We start from the raw sequence: 20,000 nt of genomic DNA, 5'->3' as shown, positions 1-20,000 counted from the left end.
GTGTTACTGTCACAAAATTCCAAGAGTTGCAAAAGAATTGCACCACAGAAATAAATAAAACAAAGGTTCACATTACTCCAGTGATTACTGCACGTTAAGTTAAACAGAATTTTTCAGCTTACTGGACACATTTGGTCTATCTCATAAACATATTTTTGAAATAATAAATCAATGGATTTTCTATTCTTATTATGTTTTACAGACCTGTGCCTTCTTCCTAAAATATAAAGTTAGTCCTAAATGAAGCTAAATGGCATCCAACACTCACTCACCCTACATTTATTTTTCCTCATTTCTTACTGTCATACAGAAATAATTATCAGCTTACCCAGCACAAGAGTTGCAATCATGCTTAAGTCCCAGAAAAAGATGGAAGCCCTTTCACAGCTTCTCACACATCTAAAACTAGTTGTCTTAACTAGGTACCAGCCAGCCTTGAAAAGATTCCTTTGGCAGTATAAGGCTTAGATAAGAATTTTAGGAAATGCCTGCAGGCATTTAGGGCATGATTAAATGAATCTGAGTGGCTGACTGTCTCATCAATCAATTAAATACTCTACACACAACACTGTTACATTTGAATAACTACACAAATATGGCTATCAGAGATCAGTGGAGACATTTCACTGAAATATTTTATAACTAAAAATACTAGTTTGTTGACAAGTCACTGCTTCTAAGCATTTTTCAACTTTTTATCTCAAAGTTACCTTTCATTCCAAAGTTGTATTACTCTAGTAGTTACACATTTATCTTATTTTAATTTTGGATGTATAGCTTTATATTTGTTCAAGCTGCCAAATTATTAAATCAGTTACTAGTAACAGCAGTTACAAATGACGAGTCTAAATATGAAATGAGCAGAGAACCAATTCATTTACCAGTAAGAAGACTGTGCGTTTCCTGGCTGACATGACCAATGCAGCAGACGTTCTGCAAGGGTAGCCAATTTTTATTTCCAAATCTGGAAAAAAGATGACAAAAAGAAGTATTAGCATTTTTTTCAAACAATGGAAAGTTAAGGCAATTTCAAACAGCAAGAAAAGATTCTGTTTCAGTTCATTTCTAGAGCAATCACAAAGATCATTTTCATTTTATTCAAATCAGTTTTCTTCATTCCTTACTACAGAAAACACGGATCAAAATCTCAGATTCAAATATTTGCAAATGCAAGCCAGAAAACTGATCCAAGTTTTGCAGATGACCCCTCCATCACTGAGGGAGAGTCCTAACCCAGAATTTGGATGCCCCTCAGCCCTCTGACGGCTGACGTAGCATCCCAGGGGGCAGGGCCCCACAAGGCAGAGAGCCTCTCTGGGACGTGGGGATGTGCTTTTCCCACAGTGCATCACCCGTGCCAGCCAGGGACTCACAGCTATCCAGTTTGATCCCAGAGGTAAGGCATGCTGGCCAAAAAATGATGTGGGCAGATCCAGTCGAAATGGAAGCAGTGACACAATTCATCCTGTAAGAAACCTATGGCTATAATTTAAAGGTACCTGCCTCCAAGTAAATACTCAAGGGAAGGTGAGAGCTCAGATAGCATTTGCCTACTTCCACTGGTTCAGGAAAATGCAATTTAATGACCAAATTAAGCCCAACATGAATAATCTAAGTCAAGTTTGCTCTTACAAGCATTACAATCTATGAGAAAAGACAAAATCAATTTGCATTTTAATTTTCATTTGTGATCAGACCAATTTGTAAATGAGAATTGAAGACGCATGTCATTTCCTCCCCCTCCCCTTTCTCATACCTCCACCCCCATTCAATCATAAGAGTTTTCATGTGACTTCAGGCTGTCCTTTTGTTCTTCTACAATAAAGTCCCCAAACAATTGCCAGGTCAAACGTGTTCTGTCTTTCTTCTATTAGTGTAACAGCTGGTGCTTGCCTCTTAAAATTCCTTTACTGTCAGCTAATGCATGCCTTCCCATTTGAAGAAATTCTAATTTGACTTTCATCTCCAGTCCTTTACAGTTCTCTTGACCTTACTTTAAAGACTAGATGGGTCCACACCAAAAACAGACTGAAATGTCTTCATGTGATGTTCAGATCTGAATCCAAACATCATTAGATTCCTATCCCTGATGGGTGAAATGAAAACATGAATCTGAACAGAAACACAGATGCCTGCTGTTTCTTGGGGAAGTTTAGATCCTGACTCATATCACACTTTTCCAGCAGAAACCCCTTACTGCTAAAAAAGACCAGCAACAACTACAAATAAAACCAAAACCTACTATGATGTATGTATATTGACACTACTATGAATGTATATTTCCTCACTATATTCCAGATCCAGCAAAGTACTTGAACCCATGCCCACCTTTCAGTGGGCAAGTAATATTCCCTGATAACCTTTCTAATGCTTCTTGAAAGACAGAGCCATTGTCATGTCCTGGTCAAAAATGGTACTACTTTAGGAATTTTCCAAATAACTTAAAATTTGCAATCCCTGGAAAGACTAGTTGTTTTGTCATACTTTTTTATGCGATGTCAAGAAAGAACAAAAAAATAAAGCCAAATAAGCTCTGAAAGCTAATAAATCTACTGACCTGAGAAAAATGTATGCTACATGTAATTCGTATAAAAGATCTTGACATTTATGATGGACATGGGCTTTTGTAGAACTTCCAAAATAGTAAAAGCCATGTCTTCAATGGTAACTTCTTTTTTTACATTAGAACTGAAGTTTCTTGTCACTCTGATAAACTTACAGAACAACTTTAAGCTTAGTAAGGGGCATGCAGCCTAGGGGCAAAGCTCCTTGCTGTCCTTCCAGGAGGCATAGCAGAGAACCTGCATGCAGCAGGTGGGAGAGCAGAGAAAGCTTTCAAACACTTTCACATCTTGATTCTAGGCTGCTTGACTTCTTTCTGCAATGTAATTTAGACAATCCAAAATCTAAATTGCACAGCTTTGCTGAACTCTGTTACAGGCTGCTAGGAGTCACCGAAATACTAAATGGCCTACACCTGACATATTCCTCTCTTACTGTCCCAGTGCCACGGACTACAGAAGTTCTTCAAGTCTTCCAGAGTGGTCTTGCCATGCTAGGAATAGAATTTTGGTAGCTGCTTTTTTCAGTCCCTTCACACAGCATAAGGGCATAAAATACCTCTCTGTTGGTCTTTATGAGATGCTTTGTTCTACGATGGCATGGGATAAAGTGCCAGTGGATTCAAAGCCATTGTGAACCATAGGTTAACCCAAAACTCAATGAAGCATGTGGGGCAGCAGAATTCACTGACTTCAGTGAACTTTGGATCAGGCTCCACACACCCTTTTAATGATATTTTCTATTTCAAAGTATTACAGCTATTTCAGCAGATGCCTGGCATCTGTGGGCTTGATGGGGTGCTAATCCCATTACAAGGTGATGATTGGAAGCCTATAGCTTATACTTCCAGATGGTTTTAGGATTCAGAGACCACATATGCTTAAAGAGGGGAGAAGGAATGTTTAGAGAGCTGTCTGGGTGTGAGAGTTTCATAAGGTATTTGCAGAGTTTTGAGAGTTTCCGGATAACTGGGGACCACAAACCGTACATACATTAAACAGTAGAGATTCACAGCGCTCTTGAAAGTTTGCAAGACTTTACCCAGCAATGTGCAGACCTGTTAATATTCCCACTGGAATGTGTTGGAGATCCCAACAACTCCTGGCATGGTACACTTGGCAATCAGCCACCCAGGCTTCTTTGCTTCTAGGAAAGTATGGAGGCCTTGTATACATTTTCCCAAACCTTCCTCAGAGTGAAAAGTTCAGGTGACTTTGCTTGTTCCAATCTGGCCAAAGTTTTGGTACTGAAGATGTGGTGATCCATGGGGACCACCATAAGGAACTGACTAATTTCCTTGTCCTGATTAATTGGAATATGTTGATTATAATCCATATTGACTTCCAAAGATTCCACAACTTCATAGCTCAAAGTCCCCTCAAAAGAGTCTTAAAGAAACAGGCAACTATTAATAAACATTTCTGCATGCTATTACTGACTCTCACAACATTCGGTGATTGTCAAAGCTCCAGCTGTGAAATTGGTGCAAGAATCTTAGCTTCACTTACAGTAAATACCAATCCTCTGGACCAAGGGGGAGATGTGAACTGGAGGACCTAAATATATTCCAATATTAACAAATCAGAACGCAAAAGCAAAAAGCAACAACAACAAAAAAACCTCATTTATTAAATCTCACAATTCAGGACTAGTAACTATTTGTTATTTGCAAGAGTGATACCTGTCTTGGAAAGGCTTGCATTTCAAGTTTTCTAGTCACCAAAATCAAAGTATTAGAATTTTCTGATTCCAGGAGATGTCTACATCCCTGCAACCACTTCATAGTACCAAAAAATTTACACAATTAGAGATCCATACCCTAGAAACTCTAGAATAGCAATTCATCTCCCAGTGCATTTACAAAGAGAAATTAGTAGCATAGATTACAGTAAGAGGCTTGTTTGCTCACACGTGCTCAGTCTTTTGTAATGCTCAAACACACAAACTTGCAAAGACGAAGTAAAGCAAATACAATATTTGAGCAAGTTATCAGTAGTGTTACTCTATATCTACCTCTGACTCACACCTTTTCTCACTTATCTGTATCAGATACATTTCATAATTAGAGGGTCAGTCAATATATTCTTTTCTGACAGGAAAAAAGAACTAAACTGGAAGCATGGAGAAATACTGTGTGGGAAACACTTCCAATAGGGAACGAAGAACTCAGTAAGATTCAGTCCAAGCATATTTACATTGGACATAAATGCTTTGAAATTGGGCATATGGAAGTAAGCACTGCTCAGGTTAAATATGATTCAGCTTTCCACCCTAGGTCTGCTTTACTGAAGGAGAAGTATCACTGCTGTCCTTTCACTGAAGTATCAGATGTCACATACCAGCTCTACTAGCTAAACTGATATCATTTGCTAAGAAAATTTATGTAATTGTTGTCCTTTCCATTTTATTTGTTTGTCACCAAGTTGCTGAAAGACCACATGCTTGTTCTTGAATGGAACAAAAGAAATACTAAAAAAGTAGTTTTGAAATAAATTTCAAATAATCTCCTACATTGCTTTTAAAGATGCTGCAACACATATGAGTTTAGAGAAATATCAAAATACCTTTTTCTCCAGAGTACTCCAAGTCCAAATGTACTCTCCAGAGTATTTTGTGTGTTGCAGAAGAGTCACAAATATAGTGTTATAATCATCACAAATAAATGAGAGAACCATTTCCGACAGTACTGTCATATATTGTATACGAGCTGATATTAGAACATCCAATTAAGTAATCTTTCAAAGAGAAGGAAATAATGAATTATAAATAGATACTACTAACTTTTTAGTCTACTAGTAAACAATCTTAAAAAATATCTACCTGCTCAGAATTCTTCATTTTATGTTCTCATCTACATGTGTAAGGATTACTATACTGATTCTTGCTCCATCTATGAGATACCAGTTTTGCAAGCAAAGATTTCAGCCCTGCAACTGGACCTATTAGCCTAACTCCGAGTCTTTATGGAGTATATTTAACCCCAAGAGACACTCTGTGGAGTTGTGAAGGTCTATAAACCACTGGCATTGTTGCAGAATGAGGTCCATATGGAGCAGAATGAAAGAAATTGCCTATTTTATACTGTTACAGTGGGCAAGAATTCCCCCCCCCTTTTTTAAAAATAAGTCTTAAAATTTCTTTGTTTATAAACCAGCCCTTTATTACTGAAGCATTGCAAAATGTCTCAAGTTCCATTTTTGATGAACAGAGCCTTTTTAAGTTTCCATTACCATGCACTGCTTACCAATTGTTCAAGACAGTTCAGAGCACAAATTTTTCTCTTGCCACTAATTCTTTTTTCTTCTGTCATGCCAAGTTGCCAAATACCCTTCAGATACATCAACATTTAAAGTACCAAAGTACCTTAAAAGTAGTTTCTAATCTAACTGTCATAGAAATTCACAGAATTCAATGGGAGTGAGACCAGCCTCCAGCAGTGCACGAAAAGCAGTCAACCTAGGCAATACACAGGCACTATACCTAAATATCCTTGTAGAGCACTAAGAAGGGCCAACTTTTCTAACTTTTTCTTAACAGCAGCAAGACTGGCTGAATGGAGCCTATTACTGTAACTACATGAGTTTTCAAACATGTTAAAAAGGGAGTAACATTTGATCCCTCTTCATGATCACCTCACTCCATCCACTGAGGCTAAAATCTCTCCAAAAATAATTTAAGGAGTAGAAGGGGATGAAAGGGGATGTACATTTAACTTTTGGTTATATCACCGCAGCCGATTGCTGTTCCTCAGGACCAGTTTTAATGGTTTAAGGATGGGACTGGAAGGGCCACTAATGTTATCAACAGAACCTTTATCAGTACTAATGGAAAGAGCCTGCCAAAAGGCTTTGTCTAACAGGACAAAGTCTAACAGGAAAACAGATGGACAAAAACAACGAAAGCACTGCACTTCAGTCACCAGAGCTGGAATCTCCCTGAATATATGGATTTTAGTTGCAAACTGTTATCTTCTTTTTGTTGAATGCATGTGCTAGGAGAATAAGGGAGTGGAGGAGCCTATGGTAAATAAACACTTCTCTAGTAACTCTGCCATTTTCTACCATGTTCCTGTTTCTTTTTTTTTTTAAAGAAAAAAAAAAGGATAAATATCAGCCTATTGTAAACACAACTGTAATCACGAGAGGTTACTGTATCCATTTACAGCATTTGATAATAAAGTGCTGTTCATATAATTTCCAGTATTTGTTTACACGCATACATTTTATCTCCATGTACATAGAGCTTAAGAACTACAGGAGATATACCAGCTACAGTATGGGATTATAGCCCTGGGAAAATCTCTGATCTCTGGCAGTATAGGTTGTGTCGTTGTAAGCATATGACGAAACAAAGCCTTTATTATGCTGGTACAGTCTCTAAAGCAATGAGGTTCTGTAAACAGTTTATACAGAGCATCCCTGAGATGTTCCCAGACTGAACAAATGCCACTGTTTCATAATTAAACAGTTAGTCTAAATCTTTCTCAATAGATCAATAATTCCAAATGTTCAAATAACTTTCAAAATACAACTTTTGCAAAAATGTTATTTTAATTTCCCATAGGTACTCTAAATTAATTTGCATATATATCTGGAAAATGAAATCCAATTACTGCATGGAAGCCACTGGAAGTATTGAGGGCTGCAGTACAGTCTTGCAAGCAGTGATTGAATTTACAATGTATTTTCCAGAACTGTGTTTTTGCAGTGAAAGAGACATGCATGAAGCTTAGATATCAGGGAAGCTTATTTAAATTTGGAAAGTAAAACTTAGTGGAAGGGTTGAAGACATCAGAAGGAGCGAGTACGTTAGAACAAAGCACAAAATCTTAAGGCCAGGGCCTACACTTGTAAAACAGCTCTGGCAAGGATCTCCATTTGTATTTTGCAGCAGCACTTAGTACGGAGAGATCATATTACTAACTAGGGGCTTCTAGTCCCTATAACATTACATGTATTACAATAGGACTACATGTAATAGCATTCTCAAACAGTATTTAGACAGAAAATTTAGAACTTACTATTTTTATCATCATTTATGAAATAATTTATGACCTAGTAAATAATTCTAATCCACTATTTCTGCACACAAATTTAGATGTGGGAGTAGTCTCCTGGGAAAGTAATTCCCAAGTATCACGGCTACAGAGGGTGACTTCCATAAGACCTGGGTACATAACTATTAGCAAACACGTTTTTCAAATGCAGCCTCTTCATATGTCTGATTTAAGCCTTATGCTTTGATCGAAACAAAACCAAAGCAATAGTGCATACACACGAACAAAACAGAGAAGCTTCCACTAAACTTTAGGCACTTCTAGGCCCTTTATACACAAAATTTCTGTTTTAAAGGTTTGTTGTAGTATACGTTTTTTCAAAATTGCCTTCATTGCATTAACATATAGGTCACGTTTCATTTTTTTTCAGATGAACAGACATGAATTAGCTTTCAATATATAGTCACTGCATATAGCCATTATTATGGGTTTAAAACTTTCTCTCCACAAATATTCTCTTTAGTTCCTTTCAGTGACCATTCCACTCAATCCCTAAAATTCTACTTAAAACATAACTGAAGGGAATTTAATGAAAATATGACTTTATTAACTCAACAGGAATCTCAGATGGAGCTGGAGTTAATTTTCTGCCTTTGAAAGTCTAGTCTGGTAACTTTCCTTGCCAGCTACAAGAACACAGACTTTATAAAATCAGACACACGACGGTTGTTATTCAAAAGTCAATTTTAACAACAGTTACCACAACACAAGGTCCATGAAACCGAGGGGCTTTTCCAGTTCTGAATGTGACAGAGAAACAGATTTTAGGTGAGAATTTTAAAGATCTTCAAAGAAGCACACATCTCAAATCTGTATTTGCCTTCCTGGTGAAACATATGCAGTTTCTTTCTACAAATCATAAAAGTTGTTTTTTGCATAACATAGCCAAATTTCACAAATAATATTGCTCCAAAATGTCATGTCAGAAGTTTAACAGTTCCTCCAGTAATGCAGCTTGAAATACCTGATACCTAATAAACTGGAGCTACAACAAATTTTTCTCTCTTTAATTGCAGTAAGCAAAGTACCAACATCTTGATAACAGTAAAGACTGTCACAAAGAAGTTTCCTATGAGTATAAACATCACACTGAGCATAAACATTGTACGTTAAGTCTATATGGAATGAGTTTACTCTAATGGTTCTTTCACGTTTTGAACAAAACAAACTTAAAGAAAATAGTTCGGGACAGTTCCATACCAAATTGATGGGATTTTAAAGTATCAAATCATGACAGCTACATCTGCAGACAGATGATCAAATTTCACCTGTTCTGCATAGCAAGTTAGGTGTCCAGAACTCTACCAGGAACTGGGGAAAAGACTAGGTTCTTATCATAAATTCACTTCTGCTATCATGGCTTCTAAACCTGTACTGGTCCACAGACGTGCCCAGAAAAAAACATTTTCCAGTTTGGGCTTGAGAAGTAATTTGACATTTTCTCTGAAATTTTAAAGAAAACTAAATAAATACCTGGCATCAAATATCTTGCTCCAAGAGTACAGCTTTTCTCACTGTTTATGTATTTTCTTAATCCTTGTAATTCTTCTTCCTTCCTCTTCCTTTGAAGTTAGATCAATATATTGTGTTAGAAAACCTTGTAAGATTTGCTGGTTCCCTGAACTATATGTCACTCCACAGTACAAAACAGAAATTTTCCAAAATCACTAGACAAGGTTAATAGTGATCAAAAGTCACTGATGTTTGTAGATAGAGGCAACAGTGCAAATGAAGACAAATCACTCTCTCTGACCACTTCATAACAGTTGGACATGATGTCCATAACCATTGCTGTTAGGATTCACCCTAGCCTGGGCAAGAGCCTCAGCTGAAAAAATTCAGACCTGAATATATCTTGCTGCTAAACTTCTTACCTATAAACAAGCTATTCAATAAATGAACACTGCAATAAGAGCTTTGAAATACATTGGCAGAATGGTCTGAAAGCATCTGGAAGATTGTACAGCACTTACCCATTACTGTTCAGGAGTATTAAATTAAAACAGCAACAACAAACAAAAAAACAGGCGCGGCTAGGAAAAAGAGTATTAACAAAAATCCTGTGACAGATTATACTTAGGATATATCCTTAATATATACATAAACTAACAGAGTGAAGTGATAAATGTGCTGAGCTGAAGCAGACAGCATATTCTATCAACAAACACTTGTTTTGAACCAAAATATTCTGATGGATTTCATATTTCAGATCTGGCTCCTAAACAGGCCAGTAACTCTTATGGGAAGGACTTCTGTACCATAAAGTAAATTGGACCAGCAAATTATCCTGGAGAGTAAATATGCAGGCACGGATGTAGTCATAAACACCCTCAGTCACCTGAAGCAACAGAAAAAAGGTGAAACCAAATGCTTCTCAGTGTATAGTATGGCTATGGAGGAGTTCACTTCAAAAATCAAAGAAGAAAAGCATTTATTGATCCACTGACTTCGAGATGACAAGCAGTATAAATAAAAAGACTAATATCAATCTGCTAAGGATACTTCTGAACACTTGCAGAGCCTCTTACTAGGCCACATAAGCTAAGAAATCATACGACTGAACAGCTGGAAAATCCTCTCTAAATAGGATTGTATTTAACAGTCAAAAAAGCAGCTGTGAAATAACAGTAGTGGATTTTGTGATACAGAAGACAATGATCTTTATACTATCTTCAGTATAAAAGCAAGAAATCTGTGACAAGAACAAGTTATATCAGCAAAACAGGAAAAGCAGAAGCAATAGCAAGATTTTTTTACACTACCCATTCACATGCTTTAGTTGTGACTGTTCAGACTATATCGATAATCATTCTCTTTTTCGTTTTAAACAGTCACCAGCTGGTATCAACAGTAGTGGATTTTGTGGTTTGGATGTCTGAATCTTCATGGGCAAAATAATTGGCCAGATAACTTCACTGTACCTCCTGTTTGTATTCAATTTCACCTCCTAGTACGTACAGCTATACAAGGAGGTTTTTTACCCAGGCCTAAATATTGTGCTTGTTTGACTGCAGACATCCAGATTTTAACATTCAGATGTAGGAAACAAAAGTAAGGAACTCTAAGAGGTGAGTGACAAAAAAATGACATTGAGGGTAAAAAAGAACTGAAGTCACTCATAAGAAGGTAAGGGGGGCTGTAAAGAAAGGGTTTTGAGGATAGAACAGGACAAAAAGCTGAATCACACTTTCTCCCGAAAGTAAGAACTAAGGCAAAGGGCTAGGGCTAGGAAAATTTGAATTCAAGACCTGACTCTGCTACTGGTTTGCTTCCTTAAAAAAAGGACACTTTCCCAATGGGGACAGTAATATTGATGATCTTTGTGAACTGCTCTGAGATCTGTAAGATAAACAACATTATATACTGCTAACTATTACCAACAATTAATTACAGTTATTATTGCAACATGACAGCAGGCACTTTTAGTATCCAACATTAGATGCATTTTTAAGAATCTGACCCAGACAATAACACTCAAAGTAATGACTGAGCTACATTTCAGGAATGTGTCAGGTTCCTAAATATAGGTCTTTGCTTGTTATCTCAGCATGTGCTATAGCCTCCCTACCACATTCTTTAGCTCCCATATCAAGATCCATGTTTTCCGTCTGAACAGAGATTTCAGCTCTTCTTTCTCATACTGTAGTATGGGGGTGTTTATTATACTCCTTGTGCCTCTTAATTTCCTTGCTCAGTCTGTCTACCATAACCAAGTCAACTTATTAAGGATCAAAAGGGTCTCAAGGCATTTTACAGATTTAACCATAGACTGTATGTGGAATTTGTGAGAACTTCAGATCTGTAAGGACCAAAATTTTCAAAGGTTTTTGAGCACTTGAATTCTACTTTGGTGTCCAAAGAACTATGTGCTCATAGCCAAAAGTATCTGAAATTACTTGTTCTACAAAACTCATTTTGATGTTAAATTTGCCTTTATAAAAGCTTGAACTAATAGTTATTGCAAGACAGACTCAAACACCTTTATGAAATTGGGACCCATCACCTATGAAAATCCTAATGCCTCTACATATAAGATGTTTGTCAGAAAAATGCTACCCTCGGAGAAATAAGGTGAGCACCATGGGAAATAATATGTAATTATAAAGCTCGCAATTTCCAGGACAGAAGGGTGAATAATTCTTCTAAATTTATAGCAGCTCTTTGTATTTTCAGTTATTACAAGCAGGACGAAACTGTTTCACAACTCACATAAAAATTGGCACTTCTAGCATCGTACAAAGAAATACAGTACAGACCTGATCAACACACATGATAAAGTTAAGAAGAAATTTTATATATACACAAAGCTTCATGAATCAAGGTGCCACAAATACTCAAAAATTTCCAGAATGAAATGTTTGATTTTCACACATTCTGTTAGAACAAGGTAATTTTGACTAAGCCTTCCAGTTTTCCAATAAAAAAATGAAAAAATCAAATTTAGTTGACACAGCAGTTCAAAAGAAAACTATACCATTGCACTTCATCTGAAATTGTTGTTTGATTGCATTTTGTGGAAATGCAAAACTTACAATTTTTCACATAGGGTTTAGGATATTTTCTCCTTCTCTTTCCACTTGGTTGTCTCTCTTTTTTAAAGGAAGGGTTGAGAAAAAGAAAGGCCTGAAACAGGAATTAGGAGTGAAGGACATGATGAGAACTCTCTTTTCCTTGTTCCTTAGGGTCTTTTTCCCCCCTGTTAGAAAGCAGAAAAGAAACAGAAAATTAGATTTCCTCCCTCCAATTTCTTACGCATGCTTCAAAACCATTTTTGAAAGGTTGTTTAGAAACAACATGAAAACTTTGTTGTGACCAGTTTCAATGTTTCTGATGGGGAAAGAAAACAAAGGAAACAATCTTTTCTCTAAAACAATTTGGGGCTGGCATTTAAGAGCAAATGTTTTCCAATCAGTTATAGTTATTTGTGATTAAATTAGAAGCTCCAATGTTTTAGAGCTACTCCACAAATAACTTGTTTACCTAAAATTCTAATGTGCCATTCTCAGTATAAATATGATACATATGTATGTTGCAATAAGAGAAACTTTTCCTCCTGGCTGGATGTTTGAACAGATTGAAGATTTAGTCCATGTGTTTTTCATGGTTTTCAGCTGATCATGTTCAATTAATACTTAAAAAATAATTTAGTAACACCAGAAATTAATATGAAGAAAGAGCCTGACTGACAGCTCTAGTGACCCATGTTCTCTATTACTGACAGGAGAGGAATTGTATAAACACCTATTAGAGTTGATCTAATATTACTGAATGGCTCTAACTAATAATTTGGTAACAGCATGGCTCACCACATGGACATTTTTATTTCACATTAACTCTGCCTTCACACTATTTCATTTAATCTGCACCCAAAACTAGAGTAAGCTAAAATATAAGACAACCATCTATCCAAAAATTATTGCAGAACAATGATTCTGACTTGAGACCATACCTTGATTTATATGTAAAGTGATTCCCTCCAAAGACAAGCCCTAGTACAGGATCCATCCCTATATTTTCCAATTGAGACCAAGCCAAGCCAGCTGCAGAATGAAAAAAAAGGAATTCAGCCCAGAAACCCCTTAGGTGCCTCTGCTAAAAATGCCAGCACTTGACCTGATTCTAATCCCTCTCTCTCCCCAGATTCTCAGGAGCTGCACATCCCTCCATCAGCTGTTCAGCTGATTTCAAAGGATTATCTGTAGTCCACCCTAAGAATTCAAGCTAAGATATAAGGGATTGCCTATTCAGATTTAAACCTTGAGCCCATACTCCACGGGCAGGAGGTGGGAAACGGGCAGACGTCAGGCTTTGCTTCATGTCATGCATCCGCCTGCAGACCTGCACCCATAAGAATATCTTTTCAGTACAGATTACTCCATAGAAGCCACAGTTTTACTGCAATACTTCAGGATGACAGTGCAAGGAATGATCAAAGACTTGCCTTTTGCTGCAGTCTATGCAATAGCACTGCTTTGGGCTAAATCTCTTCAATCCTCATCAGCAGCAAAGGGGATTCAGGCCAGGATTTTTGTAACACAAACCAGCAAAACAGTAGCATTGCTCTTGTGTCCATCTATTGGGGTGTGTGGGAAAGTGTGCTATTTTAAAAAGCAAGTGTTCCAGATAATTCACCACCCTTTGCAATTTGTTTTGTAAACATTCGCACTTAAGAAATATCTTTGATGCAATGCTTCATTATCCATGTACTAGAACATCTCTTTTCCTGGCAGCGTTTTAAAAACACAAAGCTAAAAAAACAACAACAAAAAAAACAAAAACCAAAAAGACCTCTGATAATTTCAGTGAGATGGCATGTTCTCATAAATGATTCTCTCTTAATACATCAGTCTAATAAATATGCACAAAGACTTGGCATATCTATTTTCTCCTTTTTAAGTCACACTGACTACAAGGCAGCAATGTGTTCAGCTGTAATTAGGAGAAATGCTGTGGTCCAATATCCATGACACCTCCTAGAACGACAGGAAGCTCATCTGTTCACTGCTTCACAAATTGCCAGAACATTTCACAACATAAGATCAACGAGCAGCACAGAGAAAAAGTTCATCCAAGAAAATGTCCTTGATGTGTCTTTGATACTGTTTGCAGGGTACTGTGTATTCTTGGAATATTGGAACATTTTATACATGTAAACTTTTTAAAATAAAAATAACATTTTAACTTCTAAATGCACATACTGAGATGTACGCCGTTTTCCTATTCCCATTTTCATGCTCCCTTGCCCATCCCCTACCCCAAATATATTCATTATCTAGAGATACAAGCTATAGATCAAAGATGAAGAGGGAAATACATGGCTCTGAAAATGCAGTAGGGTGGTTCTTGCAAGCTGAAAGTAGAACATCTTATTAGTGTTCAAATAAGCCATATAGTGTCATGCTACTTTAAAATAAAACCTGTCTAGTAGAAATTCAGACAACTCATGAGCCAAAATTACTCTTCCAAATAGTATTTAAACCAGATAGCCTTGACTCCTTACTCGTGACAGTTCATTAATCTTTATTCTGCTATACTGCGAAGTATTATGACCATAACAACACTAAAACCATGATTAACAAAATAGGGACCTAAAATGCAATTAAAACCATTGTGAAGAGATGCAGCATAACAATGAATCCTAATAAAGGCATTCAAAAGCATTATTTGAACTTATTTTTTTCATCTCTGCTATATAAAAGACTAATTCTCTTTTCCTCTCTTCATTTCCTTAATCTACAAACATGCATTAGTAAATCACCTATATCATATGAAATTTGGATCTATTATCACATCTAATCATAGGAATATCTCTCCTCCTGCAACATGAACAGAGGTTTTGCTGTATCCATAACAGTGCATTCAATATTCATGGATTACAAGGCTGGAAAACACAGAAACTCTAGTTTGTTTCTCACTCAGGCCACAGCCTTCTTGGATGAAATTCTCTTATCAAGTCCAGTACTTCTGACTGCACTAAAATATATTTCTCAAACTACATCCCATGGATATTTAGAGCCTTCCAGTGAAAGAGAATCTTTAGCACCCATTCAGTGCTTAAATAGCCTTGGCTTTTAACATACGTGCTCTATATCCAATTTAAGGGGGGGTTTTTTGTTGTTTGTTTTTTTTTAAAACTTCCCTCCAATTTTGCAGTAACTTGGCTTGTTTGGTTAAAGAACCCACCATTATCTTCTCCCATGCAAGCATTCATACCATGAATAAGCCTTTTCTTTTTTATAAACTACATTGAATGTCTCAATTTTTTCACTGTAAAGCAGTTTTTCCAGGCCATGAATCATCACTGGGATCTTCTGCCGTCTCTCTCTAGCTGTCCCAATGTCTTATCCTAAGAGTGATACCTTGTATCTCATAGGAATATCTTAGAGAAAGCACAATATACTTTTTTTTAAAAAATCAACATAGCCCATCTTTTCCTTCTATCCATGAAAGTTTTGCTACAGCTGAATATATGCATTTGTGAATCTTGATCCATTGTTCTAATTTAGCTGTGAGAAAGGAGGTGGCAATAGCAAATGTTCAAATCATGTGTACATCTTTAGAAACCTTTATCGCTTACTTTACAAAAATTTAGGAGCATTGGGGGTTCTGCTCCTCTGTTGAAGCTGGATGCTGTCTTTGGGTTTATAATGTCATCTACTAATTAGTTGGTTCACCTTCTCTACTAATCTTTTTTTTCCCCCGCTCTATGCTCAATAAAGAAAAATAAGCAAAGATCAGAAAAGCTATCCATTTGATCTCTTGGGTATTTTTCACTGACTTTATAAAGATGAGAAATCATGCAAATTTTCCTCAGGTGATCATCTTACTTTTTTTCATTTTTTTGACCAGCAGTAAAAGAGTTAATGTTGACATTTAAACCAGATACTTGCATTAATTCCAGCTGAGGTGACTTATCCTTTTCCAGATACACTGTTTCATACCACCTTCAGTTTCAGACAGACTTGAGTACTTATGACATTTTTTTCAAAGTTTTTCTCCCAGTCAAATTACTAGAGACTTTCAGTCAAGGAAAAAAAAAGAGGAAAAGGAGATGCTGGAAAGCAAAATGGCAATTCAAAAAGGAAATAAAACAACTGAACTGAAATTAGATCCTGCCAGTCTCAAAAGCTTTTGATTTTTGTTACACTGCTATTCATATTTGTTTAACTCCCTTTTTTTCTTCCAAATAAACTTGTAATAGGCGATTGTGGAGTGTTGTGGAGTGTGGATTGTGGACTGTGGATAAGGAGTGTTTCAGAAGAAGACCAGGAGAGCACATCCTGAGTTCCTCTCTTCCCAGCTCTGGGAAAATTCCCATTAGAATTTAGATTCTGAATCCTCAGTCTGAGGTCAAGTTTTGCTCCAAGTTCATCAGTCTCTAATACTATTCTGTACTCAACAGGGTTCTGTTTGCTTCTTGACAGTCTATTTTGTCTGAATCTGAAGTCAGAGTATCAGATTTATGACATCATACCGATTTCCACAGTGACAGCAAGCGATGGCAAAAAGATGGGCTTATAAATTTCACTGAAGGAACAAACAAAAAGCAAGAAATTGAACCAGGTAGGAATGATCCCAATTTTGAAAACAACCCAGTGAAAAGCTTACATCTGAACTCACATTTTAGGAATCTTTGAATTCAGATTTGAATTGTATGGCTTTGTACCATCCCTAAAGCAGCAAAGAGAGAACAGAAGCAAAAGAAAAATTATTTTAGATCAACACTACATCTGTCTCATCACTCCAGCATGAAAATTTTCCTTGAAGTCAAGCAACTGGCATGTGTAAGCCTCTGAAGATGCATCATCAGCGACACAAAAACAACCTGTGTTTGCTTGCTACCAAGCCCAGCCAGAAGATTTTTTTTTTTAATTCATCAGCAGATGTTCCAAAGGAGGGGAGAATAGTCTACCCATTATAAATATATTCAGTCGTCTCTAACAGCCTTCCTGATCAGCTCCATCTCCTGAAGTGTAAGAGAGTAGAGCATAAATGCACTCTGGGAAAGTTTCCATATCCCTAACACAGTGAGTCATTCAATAGCTGCTTTAAACAGGATCTGAAAGGGTGCCACAAGCAACACTAAGGTCATCTGCGAGTGCACGCTAATGAACCACACCGAAAAGGCAGTTAGAAAGAGAGACGTTCGTAGCAGATTGTTTAATATTTTTTGATATCTAAGTACTTATATGGCCCTTGCAAATTTAATATGAAGGTCTCAAAATCATTAATGGATTTTACCCTCACATCACTCTTGAAAAGTAAAGTGGAGCTATCCACATTTTGCAGACAGAGAAACAAAAGAGTAGGTTAAAAAAAAATCCCCCCAAACCACCTTCTTTAAAGCTACAGAAAGACAGAAAGCATATGATGAATTAAAAATGTGAACACAAATATCTTGAATCTTTTATTCTGAAACTTAATAAGAATATGATAAGAGTGCAGAGGATGTTTGTCTGAAAGGACTTACCTACTTTCAGAAGAAAAAACAAGGGCATTCTGGCCAAATTTTCAGAAATTTGTTCTTTCTATCCATATCGATGGCCTTTTTTGTATTTAAAGCTTCCTATATTAATGGAAAATTTCTCTGCCTAGCCTAGGCAAAATAACCATTATCTCACCGTTTTGGAGAGCATACCAGATATCTGTATGGTTTGCCACAATATTAAACCCACTGATTACCCTTATTACAAGATCACAAAAAGCCCCAGTTACATTGGATTTTGGCTCATGCTGTCCAAATCTTTATAGAACACAAAGGAAGAGACAGCCTTTGCTCAGTGACTTACAGTCAAAGAAAAGCAGAGAAGGTTTAGCGTCAGTTCTGCCTTCAGGTCATGGACTATATTCTCTATCTTCTCTAATGCTGTGCAGTGTTTCTGCAGCCTCAGCAAAGCCTCAAAGTTTAGTTTCCTATTTCTGATGTTATGAAGTCTCCCACAGTTTTAAAGCACTGTTACTTTTTGTTCCAGCACTTCTAGCAAAAGGGGAAGGAAAGACGACAGAGGAAAGGAAAAGAGTAAAAAATATAAGAAAAAAAATAAAAGTAACAGCAGGTGTCTTATTCATGCTTTATGATTTATCCCTTTATTGAGACTTATTCTTTTATGTAAGAATCAAAACAAAACCAACATTTTTATATTAAGGAGGGTCCCAGAATTTAAATAGGAAATGTTGTCAGCCAAATTAATGCCACTTCATGGAGTTTTCACAGATTACCTGCTGAAAATGTCACAACAAGGCCAGTAGTGTCAAAGAGACAATAAGGATTTTTGATTCTCTTTACTTATCAATTGCTCACCAGTTATGGTCCCCTAGCTTGGAATTTATCTTGGCCAGTTAAGCCATCTAAAAGTCAGGCCCCTGGGCTTTTCTTGTCATTCCCAGCTAAAATTAAGTAAATCCAAGGGGTAGTTTTTCCCATTTTAAGAGGTAGTTTCAAGATAGACAGGAAGAACTGCTATCTAGGTGCATCTTTCTCTGACAGTTCAAGGGATGGTTTGATGACTTGTTTGGATTGTAGCTTTTAGCAGCTAAACTGAGGTTAGATCAATCCCTTCCCCAGAAAATTACAGGGAGATGGCAGAAGCATATTCTGATCTGGCCACCCTTTCTGACAACTTCTTTCTGCTTCCAGCAGTAATCCTTTTCACCCATAGAGATAGGAAGAAAACTACAGCAGACTCGAATTATCTGATTTACATCTTGTCATGAAAGATGTCTGGATGCACATATATTTTTTGTAATTTTTTTTTATCCAGACTAGAAGTTACAGAATGACTTAATATGACAGTACATCAGACAAATCATTAAGGTTTGCCCAGTAAGAAAAGAACAAACTTACTTTGAATTTCCAAGTTTAAATGAATTCAGTTTCATTTCATTTTTAGCTTTAGCAAGCTTGAATATTTTTCTGAGCTTCCTAATTTTACTATAAAATTGTTGCTTTTATGTTTTGACCCATACAAAACTAGGGTGTTGACATAGGATTTCCCATTCAATTTTTGGTGCCTACCTGTTTTCACAGAAGCAGCATGCTGACTTCAGCTTGTGCAGATGTGTGTACATGTGTCATCCCTTACCTGTGGAAGGATAAATTAAAATAGCGCAAGTTCATCAGGCATTTTGACTGAAGGTTTCCACGGGAAAATAGCGAATAGTGCTCTGAAGCAAGGTGTGCCTGTGCTGCTCTAGACTTGGCTGGCGCAAGTCACGAGCACACCAGTAGCAGTGTATTCCGGGTGCCCTCTCGTGGTACTCTCTGGTACAGGACTTCCTAGGTAGCAAACCTAGAGTAGAACCCTGGAGAAAAGGTAATTTAGTCGAACGACTAAATGCAAAATACAAGAAATTGTTAATTGCACATCCTAAAGGTTTTTAAAAATAGGTTTCCAAAAATGTATTCCTTACGTCATCTGCCAGAGTTTGTCAAAGATTACAATGAACAATATTAAGGGACCACTGTGACTTGCACTGAAGTCAAATGCAAAACTCTCCTTGCTATCAGTCTCAACACGTTCAGGCCTTATATGGTTTCCCAGCATTACAACACTTACGTACAATAACCAGAATCAGCTTAAAGAAAGGCAGGATCTTATCCATGTACTAACGTAAATATCATGCGCCTCCAGAAGAAGTTGAGTTGACTTCCCCCAGCAGCGATCTTCCAAGGATGCAACGTTCCTTTATTCACGTTGCAGGTAACCCCGAGCAGAAAGCCTGAAGCTGGACAGGCTAGATCACAGAGATCTTGTTTGTGTTTCTTCCTTGGAATAGAAAGATATCTTCTAGTCATTCTCCACTGCAAATTTAGAGAGAAAACTGAGCTCTCTGAAATAAGGAATAAAGACATGGCAACTATTAGTGACGGTTGCAAAAGGTG

General features: G+C 36.9%; 1 long non-coding RNA gene across 2 annotated transcripts in view; it reads right to left on the bottom strand.

Moving 5' to 3' along the window:
• Positions 1-19,379, bottom strand: part of LOC112990492 (uncharacterized) — a 48,995-nt gene extending 29,616 nt beyond the window's left edge. The window contains exons 1-4 of one of the 2 annotated variants that reach the window (XR_010390142.1): positions 19,134-19,379; positions 13,068-13,158; positions 12,151-12,314; positions 882-964 (exon numbers count right to left, since the gene is read on the bottom strand). This is a non-coding gene — a long non-coding RNA (uncharacterized LOC112990492). Of the gene's footprint in view, positions 1-881; positions 965-12,150; positions 12,315-13,067; positions 13,159-17,907; positions 18,047-19,133 lie in introns of those variants that run through there. The other variant, XR_003261090.2, reaches the window with a different exon arrangement.
• Positions 19,380-20,000: the final 621 nt, after the last annotated feature.

This window comes from Dromaius novaehollandiae, chromosome 1 (assembly GCF_036370855.1).
Source record: "Dromaius novaehollandiae isolate bDroNov1 chromosome 1, bDroNov1.hap1, whole genome shotgun sequence".
NCBI classification, from domain to species: Eukaryota; Metazoa; Chordata; class Aves; order Casuariiformes; family Dromaiidae; genus Dromaius; species Dromaius novaehollandiae.
Note: the sequence above shows the minus strand (reverse complement) of the source record. Positions and strands in the feature narration are given on the sequence as shown.